At 47.5% G+C, this 7,138-nt stretch overlaps 1 pseudogene; it reads right to left on the reverse strand.

Moving 5' to 3' along the window:
- Positions 1-913: 913 nt before the first annotated feature.
- LOC138528569 (E3 ubiquitin-protein ligase NRDP1 pseudogene) lies at positions 914-2,133 on the reverse strand (annotated as a pseudogene).
- Between the last annotated feature and the right edge of the window lie 5,005 nt (positions 2,134-7,138).

A 7,138-nucleotide genomic window follows, 5' to 3' on the forward strand; every position in this document is an offset into this window, starting at 1 on the left:
CACACACTGCCCACTCTGTAAGAGAACACACTTAAATACAATAAACAAATAAGATGGTGTCAAACAAGTGATTCTTTTAAAAATAAAATTCACTATATGTTAAACAAAAACAAAATAGAAAAATACTTTTATACAGTCATCACACGAATGCCAGGAAAACAAATAAAGTTTAGTGTGATGTCCAGAACATAACAAGTGCCAGCTCAATAGGATTGCTGGCAGTGGAGTTTGGGCACATACATCCTGGCTTACTGGGGCAACTGCATAATCCATATTCCTATATACCCTATATTGCAGTGCAAACATGTGAGATTTGGTGGTCCTTCTTTATGCCTCAACACAAAGGATAGAGCAGTACTTTGCTCGAGTTCTCCTGGTACAGGAGAACCAACTGATGCTCTTGTGCTTTTCAGCAGCAGGCCACGGGAGCTCTGCGCAGTTGTTAGGCCTCAACAAAGAGGCAGGGTAGGAGACTTGCTTTTTTGAGGGGGGTGACATTCAGAACACTTTTGAACAGACGTCAGAACAGTTTTGAACAGTTTATATTCCAACATCTTGTTAAAAGTCTATTGATGAGACGTTGATCCTCGAACAGGCGAGTGAACACACAGGTCAGCTTTTGTACCAGTTACAAAACTGAAGAGGCATGTAAACTTTGCTCCAAATTACCACCAGCAACATCTCCTCTTTTCATATTTTGCTGCATAGCACATACCCCACACCAATGACCCTCTTCATGCTCTCTCCTTTAGACGTCCTTGAAGTATTGTTGCATGTGAAGGCTTGGAGACAGCATCCCATCATGTCCTGGGACACAGAAAAAGTGACCTCTCTTGTGCTTTCTTTCAAAACTGAAAGGTGCTCTGCATTCATCAGGATCCTCTTGCATTTGAAGAATTGACCTGTTGCAGTAAGGTGAACCCTGGTTGCATTTGCATAAGTGAGGATTAAGGATTCTCAAAAGGCTCCCCTGCAAAGCCCCAGCTATTGGGTGCAATTACCCCAAGTGTTTGCAATATATATTTCCTATGGAGCAAACAGGCTTTCAAGGATAATGCCCTTATATGGGGATCCTGACTGACCAGCATCACTGCAAGGTTCATATTTCATTTCTCCGTCATATAATTCTTGCTGAAAACAGCTTCCATTTAAGCAGTATCTATAATAGTTTAAAAATACTTTAGATTTCTTCCACTCCGTGCGCAAAGATCATAACAAGCCCAGGCTCCATCACCATGTCCTCGCCCATGTGCTGGTTCTCACAGGCCATTATGACCACAGCCTGCTTGCCAGGAATACGCTTGGCTACATAGTTTTCATAATATCGCTGGTTCATCTGCCGTGTCTCCAGTGTGGCAAGGCCCTGTGGCCAGTTACGTTCATGAGCATTTTCTCTCAGCTCATTGACTATAGAGGTGGGGCAACCACTCTCAACCAGTGAACGCTTGATGACTGCCTGCAAAACAGCATCCGGTGTGGAAATCATGCCACCCCATCGAGTCACTCGCGCCGGCTGCAGGGAGTTCACCCACTCTAGGATCTCATTATACTCTATCGTCTCTTCCAGGTTCTGCAGGTTGGGATTCACACTTCGGATAGCTCGCATGTGGGCCTTGAGCAATTGAATATCCCGTTTCTTCTCAGAGCGCTGATGCTTGTTCTCAGCTGAGGACTTCTCCAAGTCTGCTATTCTGGTCTGTTGCTGTTGCACCACTGACCTCAAGTGCTTAATGCAGTTATGGTTTGGAAGCTCATCATTTCGCATCTCCAAGCCACATCCCTGCTTACAGGTCATAGGACGCTTTGGATTGTGCTCACAGTCGTTTAGGTGAGACATCAGGTTGTCTAGTAGAACCACCGCAGAACAGCCAAAATAGAATTATCGCAAGCAATTTGTAGCTTTGAAAGCATATTCCGCATGATCCGCGGGACAGGGCGCAAGTGAGCCACAGTCACTACACTACGGTCAACAGGACACGTCTGCTGCTGTGAGAACCACTGTGTGATGCAGGCATTACAGAAGGCATGCTCACAGTGGAGAGCCTGCACTGGCTCCTCCAGAACTCCACTGCAGATAGGGCATATAAGATCTTCATCCACATCGCCCTGCAAGTGCGTCACATCATACCTCATTATTCATCACCAGTGCCGAAGCCTTGCAGTGTTGCTTGCTAACCCATCAGAAAACCTCCACAGAGTTTATACAAAGCACCTCAATGTGACTGCTGGATGCACATAAATCTGTATACTGGGAAAGAGACAGCATCAGCAACAGACACCAATAACTGTATTTTGTCTCCTTTTCCCAGTTCGGTTCTCCGAACCCTTCCCTCTGCCGGCTCTCCCAATCTCTTTCTGCTCCACCACTGGCCGGGGTTTCTCCGCCCCTTTCTGTTGTCTCGGGGGATTCACTGATAGGCCGCAGCCACCTCCGGCCTCACATCACTGTAGCATGTATTAGAGAACATGCCTCATCCCGGTCTCCAAGAAGAACTCCTTGTTTTTGACAGGGTAAGCTAGGCAAGGCGCTTGTGAGAGGCTTCTTTGAGTTGTCTTACTGCCTCGGCTTGTTCTGGCCTCCACTCCCACTTGATCCCCCCTTCAAAATATGAATCTGGGGTCTGTGATCTCTGCATAGTCCTCAATTAACTTTCTACTGTAATTAGTCAGTCCAAGGAGGCTCCTTAGTTCCAGCAGAGTTGTGGGGTCTTTCAATTTCTGGAGTGCTTCCGCTTTCTTTTCCTGGGGACAGAGACCCTGAGGAGTAATCTCATGCCCCAAGAAATTTACACGGGTTCTACACCACTGTGCCTTTTGAAAGGAAAGTTTTGCTCCGGTTGCCCTCAACTGTGTCAGAACATAACAGATCTCTACTATGTGTTCCTCCACAGTCGAGCTTTTGATGAGAACATCATCTACATAGGTCAGGTAACCCCTCTCACCCAGGTCAGGCATGGCCTTATATAGAAAAATGTTGAATTCATTGCTGGAGTTGATGTATCCGAAGGGAGTCCAGGTCCATGTGTACTGCTGCCCCCCAAAGGTGAAGGCCAGCTTGTATTGGTCCTCCCTACTGACAGGCACAGTCCAGTACCCATTGGTCAGGTCTATTGCAGTGAATACCTTTGACCCCTGGATCTGGACCAGCCATTGGTCAATGTAGTGAAGAGGTCATCGGGAAGTAGGGACCCATTTGCTGAGCTCCCTAAGGTCGGCGCAGAGTCTCCACTGGCCGTTTGGCTTTAATATCCCCAGCACCGGATTATTGAAGGTGCTGTGGACTGGACGGATTATTCCACGGGGCTCAAGGTTCTTAATTATTTCAGTAAGGGACTCCATTGATGCGAGAGGCAAGTGATATTGCTTCACAAACACTGGAGTCATGCCAGGGTCCGTGGGAATGTTTGTTGTGTGGATGTCGGTGCGACCACAGTCAAATGAGTCCACCGCAAAGAGATCTTGAAAATCCAAGAAAACTTGTTTCAATTTTTGCTTTTGCTCCATAGTCTCACAGGCATCAGCTAGGTTGATTCTCTCTTGAACCATCTGCCTGAAGCCTGGAAAGACTTCTGGTTTTGCTATCTCAGCGGCCTCCTCCAGCTGGGTGGAGAAGTCCCTGGTCAAAGTGCTGATTTGGACTTGTGGCTTCAGGGGGGGAAGGCAGTCCTCGCGGACTTGGAAAATCACCTCATCCCACCTGAAGGCACAAGTCACATCTTCCTTACCATAAGGGCAGGAGGTGTACACCAGGAAATTCCCGCCATGCCGGGTAAAGATCCTGTCTGGTGTTGTGTTGTCATCACTATCACTATCAAAACAGTCCTTGGGGATTGGTCCTAACAGTTCATTGCCTAAATATATGGAAAAATGTTGGTCATCAACCGCCATTCCAATAATGGTGCCTGCGGCTAGAGTGATACTCATTAAGACGCTGATATCCACCTCTATTGGAATGGTGTCATGTTATATGTTGACTAGTGGTGTTGGGTTTACCCCCAACCCTTGCTGTTGGAGAGAAGCATTTAGATGAATATAGGCATCAGGGTTTTTCAATTTCTGTCCTCTTTTAACTTTCAATTCCAGGGAGAATTGTCGGGTCCTTTCTGAGATGGTGACTTCCTCTCTAACCTGAATTTCAACTGCATAAGGCAGCAGTTGAGCTGACCTAAATGCTTTCTCGCGGTCATCAAAGCCCATGGGATTATCCACTAATCGGGACCAAGCTTTGAAGTTTATTAGGTCCAAACTAATGTCAAAGCGATTGAGAATGTCACTGCCTAAGTAAAAGACGGCAGTGATGTCTCGCACGACCCAACAATTATGGACTATGCTCTTGTTGCCTATGGAGATTTTGAGCATACACGTGCTTGGCAGGAGATGTTTGTAATTAGGTGTTTGCAGATCCATTTCCCATTTGTCTATCAGTTTGAATTTGGGAATGGCTGGCTCTTTTGGGAGTTGGCGGAACATGGCTTTGCTGATGAAGCTCTTACCGTTGTTCACACACACTTGGGCGAGTCTATCCCTTCATTTAACTGAACAGGGATGAACAACTGCTCTCCAATTTGCTGAAATATCAGCCAGGCTTTTAGCTGATTTCTCATCTTTCTGCACTATAGGAGTGGGAATGTCTGATTGTGGATTGGTAAATAATTTCAGAGCGTTTCCTTCCAGTGTGGAATGCCACCTTAGGCTGGAAGGACGGTTAATTTTCAGAAATAGAGAGGACCCCCCATCACCAGTTTGTTGTCCTACTGTTATTACTGTCACGTCTGGGATTTGGTTGTTCTGGAAGTGAAATTCTACTTGGTCAGGTTTTTGTTCAACCATGTGGCATGTGCCGCTTAAACTAACATGGTTGACACTCTGTTTTAATTTTATTGGTCGGCTAGTCTGGGTCCAGAGGACCTTGTTTACGCAATCTATTAGGGGTGACAACCTTCGCAGGAGGTCATTCCCTAGTAAACAAGGGGTGCCCTGTGGAGTCACAACTATGACCGGATGCCTAACCTTGTGTCGCCCAATTTTAATGTCCAAATCCACAGTCCCCTTGACGGGAATTTCCTTCCCGTGAAAGTTCTGAAGTTGTCCAGGAAGAGGGGTGAGAGGAATTTGGTAATTCTCCCCCCTTCCTGAATTCAGTTTATCAAAGGCCTTTTTGGACAGAAGGATAGCTTGGGATCCAGTTTCCACCAGTGCCAAAATTGTACCCTGCCCCTGTATTTGGAATGGGGCATAGAATCTTCCCTGCTTCTCCGCAAGGGGGCACAGATAATGTACATTTTTGGACAACTGGTGGGTTCGTTTTCTAGTTTTGGACACTGATAGAGAAGAGATTTGGCCAGAATTCTGTGGACTCTTGGGAATATGAAAACAGAAGGTGGCAACTAGATATGGGAGAAGTTTTGGGTTCCCCTCGTTCTGGTGCTAGTCTGCCCCCCCTCCCCTTTTGGAGGCAGTCACCAGGATGGGTTTGAACCAGGGGATTTTCATGTTGTTGTTTCTGAGGGTGGATGATGGGCGGCGCTAGCTCAGTCCCCACATCTCCCCAGTCTGGATTTGAATCCTTTGGGACCCATTTTTCTTTGGGAGGAGTTCCCCCATCTCTGAAGGAGAAGATCTTTTTCCCAGGATCTTCTGAGCATCCCTCTCCTTCAAATTGGAAGATTTGTACCTCCTCCTCAAAATGGGTCTGTTTGGGTTCTTTGTTTCTCCTACCCCCTCTCTGCTCCTTGGGTTGCAGACTTTCAGGCGCAGGAGATTTTGCTTCCAGTCCCCGGGTTTCCAGGGGCTTTTTACAAGTGGGGAAGGAAGCTTCTTCCAAGGCTTTACACCCCATTTCCCCTTGTGCCTCCTCACTGGGAACTGGTGGGTTGTCGGGGTTCTGCCCCCGTCATTGTTCTGGAGCACCATGTCTGGAGTTTGGGGCATTCTGCACCGGCATGCTCTTCTGAGGGTTCTGTTGAGCGCTCAGCATGCGACCCAGGTCCTGTGCCATGTTTTGGACCTGGCGCTCTAGCAGTGAAACCCGCTCAGGCTGATAAGGGGTTCTCATTTGTCCCCTGGGCTGATCCCGGGAAGGGTAGCTATCCCTTCTCTGAAAACACCCCTGGTTTGGATCATTTGGGTACCCCTCCACCCTTGGCCTCCCCTCTCCCGGATTGGGTTGTCTGGGCTCAGGATAGTGGGGAAAGAAGGATGGATTGTTCTGGGGTTGAAAGTTTTGTGGGTACCTGGGGAAAAAGTTATGTCCAGGATTTGGGGAATTTCTACCCTCCTGGGGGAAGTGAGGAGAGAAGTTCCCTGGGTTAGCTGGTACTTGGCTGGATCACCACCCCCCTTGGACTGGAGGAGTCCACACATAACCCAGGATGGGTCTGTTCCCCTTGTAGCAGGGACTTATGTAGTCAGGGGAGTGAGGGATCCCATTTGTGGGACTACCTCCTTGGCTCCCTGTCTGTGACTGGCCAGAAGGCCTTCTGGGCTTGGGAGTATTCTGCTGTGCAGACGGGTTTTTAGGCCCCCCCATCTCCAAATCTAAAATAGGGGCAACCTTCACCTCTGCCACCTTAGCCGCAGCAGGGGTGTTTGTTGGTTTGGGGCTTTTAGGATTATTCTTGTTTTCTATGGGCTTTTGCACCTCATAAATTCGGGTGGCCTGTTCAATGACCCAGTCTAGTGATCCTTTCTCATGAAAATCTCTCAATAGCTGGGTCATGATGTACTTTGGTAGAGCATGGAAAAAAGTATTCACAAATTCTTTGCTGTCTGTGCGCACCCTTCTGGGAGTCTGCGCAAAGGCACGCTTTAATTCTTGCACAAATTATTGTGGGGCCTGATCCTCCCCACATTGTAAGTTGTAGGCTGCCTTGCGAGCCTCCTGAGGAAATCTGTGTACAGAAAAATGCTTCAAGATGGCCGCCCTATAGGTGGACCATCTAGAATGATTTTGGTCCTCCAGCCCAGCAAATAAACTGGAGTATTCTGGTGAGAAGGTCCATTTTACATATTGAATACAGCTACTTCTGTCCTTCAAATGGAAAGTTTCCATCATCTGCTCAAAGAGCTCTAAGTGCTCCCAAACAGAATACTTAGCATTCTTATGATAGGGTGTGATGACGCTCCTTATCGCCTTGAT

The sequence above is a fragment of the Ambystoma mexicanum genome, chromosome 7q, assembly GCF_040938575.1.
Source record: "Ambystoma mexicanum isolate Mex_15411 chromosome 7q, UKY_AmexF1_1, whole genome shotgun sequence".
Taxonomy (NCBI): domain Eukaryota; kingdom Metazoa; phylum Chordata; class Amphibia; order Caudata; family Ambystomatidae; genus Ambystoma; species Ambystoma mexicanum.